Source organism: Chrysoperla carnea, chromosome 5 (assembly GCF_905475395.1).
Source record: "Chrysoperla carnea chromosome 5, inChrCarn1.1, whole genome shotgun sequence".
Classification (NCBI taxonomy): Eukaryota; Metazoa; Arthropoda; class Insecta; order Neuroptera; family Chrysopidae; genus Chrysoperla; species Chrysoperla carnea.
The window spans coordinates 68,332,391-68,335,751 of NC_058341.1; the positions used below are offsets into that span (position 1 = coordinate 68,332,391).

The 3,361-nt window shown below is 31.8% G+C and overlaps 1 long non-coding RNA gene across 1 annotated transcript; it reads right to left on the reverse strand.

Annotated features, from left to right (window-relative positions):
* Positions 1–694: 694 nt before the first annotated feature.
* Positions 695–1,826, reverse strand: LOC123300812. Its single transcript, XR_006535402.1, has 4 exons — positions 1,625–1,826; positions 1,446–1,554; positions 879–1,028; positions 695–811 (listed from the first exon to the last, which is right to left on the reverse strand). It is a non-coding gene; the product is annotated as an uncharacterized LOC123300812 (long non-coding RNA).
* Between the last annotated feature and the right edge of the window lie 1,535 nt (positions 1,827–3,361).

Here is a 3,361-nt window from a genome sequence, read left to right on the forward strand (position 1 = left end):
GTCCCCAATTCGACGAGGCCAGAAAATTTATTCCCCGGTGGACGACACCCAGGAGAATACTCCGTTTTACAACCCCTGTTTCATGCGACCTCGAAGACTTAGAAACTAAAATAAGGTACAAAGCCCACGTCGAGGACCTGAAGCCGTTCATCGAAAGAGAAGAAATCAATTAATAACCTTAATAATATTCCGAAATACAATAGTATTTCTCCCTAAAAGTGGGGGAGACTGAACCGTTCATTTCGGTTCACAGTATTTTGATTGTAGGTTTGGCTGATAGTAATTAAAAATCTTTTAAATTAGAGTAGTAAACGCGATCAAAAACATTGGGACAGAAAAAGGTAACAATCATTAAAACACACGAACACGAAAAGAAATATTTACAAAAGAAAATACAAAAAAATATAGAAATAAATAAATAAATAAAAAACCCTATCTAAATCTAAACACACACACACAAAAAAAAAAATAAAATAAAATAAAAAGACTAACAAAATTAGTCAATTAAAAAAGTTGAATTAAAATCACGTTAGCGTGTGAACGGACGTTAGTACACACTAACGTGTGAATGACCACCACGCGCAACAATTATTAAAAGTTAACAAACAAAAACAACGTAGTTCGGCGCATGAATACAGAACGAAGCTAAAAAGCTCAGACAATTTAAAGAGGAGCTCGCTTAATAAAATCACCGTTGAATGGTACACATCAAGGATAAAATTTATTAAAATCAATAAGATACACGTTCGTGCCCGCAACGCGAGCACGTTTTAATATTACATCGTACAATTGATGGATTGGGCATTTTAATCTGGAAATAAAATAATTGGTTTAACTTCAAAGAAGTGGACTTACTTGAACGATCAAATTAATTATACCTGGACATTTCATCAACGGCTGGTGTTGTTTGTTTTGGAGGTGTACGCTCGGTATTCTGTGGTGGTTTTGCCTAGATTTTCAAGGTACGTTGCTTTACTTTAATTATCTTCCTTCTGTCCCAATTTGTAACGAGGTAATTGGAGATTTACCTACAAAAAAGTCAAAACGTTTAGTATACGTAGTTTAACAATACGCAATTGGACAGTTCCGATTCGATTTTAATTAAATATTTAAATTTGGTGTTGAACGTGATCAATACCGCGTTTTGGAAGTGTAGCTGACCACGAGTGCAGACAGCCCTTGATGGGTGTCTTTAGTCTTTCGATTCGGAGTTATACTTCGCCGGTACGTAAGCTTCATCGGATTCTGCTCTGTGTAATATTGAATAAATTGAGTCACGGATCAGAGCCAGAAGATGGATACTTGATTCACTAAACAGAAGAATTTAACGCAAAATCGGAACTGTTCAATTCAGTTCAGTTTCAATATAGTTTTCACATATTTTATATAAAAAAAAAAAAAAAACAAAAGAAAAACACTTAGTTAATTTAACAAAAAAACCTTACCTTAAAGGGGTTAGGTAACATTGTACATGTATCTTGGAGAATATTAGTTTTATATTATTTTCGTTGTAACTCTTTAATGATTTTATCTTGATTTTTAATATTGTAAATTCTAAAAACAAAAAAGAATCTTTATATTTCAATTTAATAAATTAATCTAAGTAAAAAAAAAAATTACTTACATGTGTTTTGTTGTCTTCAAATACTTTGACATTTATTGATAGCCCATAGAGTTGTAGTCACTTCACAGACTACTACTCCATCCTAGACCGTTCCTTTGTCCACTTTAATTTTTTTTTCAGATTCGATCACACTTACTAAGATCGCGGATAAAAAACGCTTCCACTTTGTCAACATGCCACAGTTGGTAATTTAATAGAGGATTTTAATATAAAGTCTTCTTATAAATGCCAAACGCCTGTAATTTAGTACGCATTATGTATTTTTAATAGTATCGAGGTTTTGTTGAAGGCTCCAGCCAGACCGAAGATCAGGCCGTGGCCTGTCCAATAGATAGGAGTAAAATTTTGATTTTTGCGAGATGCTAAGCATATTATAGGTATGAATGAATTGGAGTTACATTTACACAGGACAACGTTTGTCAGATTCTTTAGTTAGCATATATAATCTATGTTAATCCGTTCGATTCTATTGATACAGAGGTATCGAGAGTGTTCTTAGCTACGTTTCAAGAAAATCTACCCATCCGTTTGAAAACATCACCTCTTTTCTGATATATATTTTTCAATCAACAAATATAAAAGATAATAGTTTAAAAATGGCATACTTCTGATTTGGTAGGCAACCTAATATGCGCGTACCTACATTTGGTTTGATCAGGATGTGTATTATGACATATTATAAAATTTCCTTATACTTACTTTAAATTATCTCTATTATCGTTAACTTCTGACAACTCACTTCTACTGATAACTACCTGATAACTCACTTCTACATTTTTTTAAATGAAAAAGCAGAAAATTTTGAAAAAAAAAATACAAATTGAAAAATTATAAAAATATTTTTTCATAGTCTCAACACTCATGGCAAGCTGAACCGCTTAAAAAGTATCAGTTTCCTAGGTGACCTAGTTGAAAATGGTCGGTTTTTGGTGTCGTTTGTTTTGCAACACTTTTTTTGATTTTACCTCCCTACAGAAAATAAATCAGAAGAATAACGTACGATATGGAACATAGTTTCAAAAAGTAATCGAAATCGATTTATCCATTTAGAAGCTACGATACCAAAGATGAATCGACCAGACCTGATTTTGTGTCAGATTAAATAGGCTCTAAAATTTAGCGTAGAGAGAGTTTGATCTAAAGTGGACAGCCTCGTACTTAAATATAATCTGATAAAAATTTGTTGAATATATCTTCTCGCGAATACACGCTTATGCAAAATTAGACAATAATGTACGTAAAAATTTATATGCAAACGAGTAACAGTTTTTAATACGTTTCAATAACTAGTTCATCGCTGATTGGACCTATTATAATACCCAAAATATAACTGAAAAATATTACTTTTAATTCAAAATTTATGTAGAATCTGTGTTGTGATTCAATAAAAGCCAACGATTGATTTTCTATGTTAACCAAGTATAAAATGGGTATATATAAAAACGAACAGTAGTGAATCGGGAAAAGTGGAACAGAGCAATGACTTTCTAAATATGAAAAACTATTGTAACCATGAGTAAATAACACTTTAAGAATACCATGAAATAATTTTGAGAGAAAATACAGCCTTTTTTATTAAAACCTGAACGTAAAAAATTGGCATAATATCGTAATAAGTATTGTCATTTGGATAACCAAACAAAACTCATAGTATGGCATAATATTTTGATACTTTTGTATTGGAATCCGTCGCCAAATCGCCACCATAAAACAAAATAAAACAAACAAACAAACAAA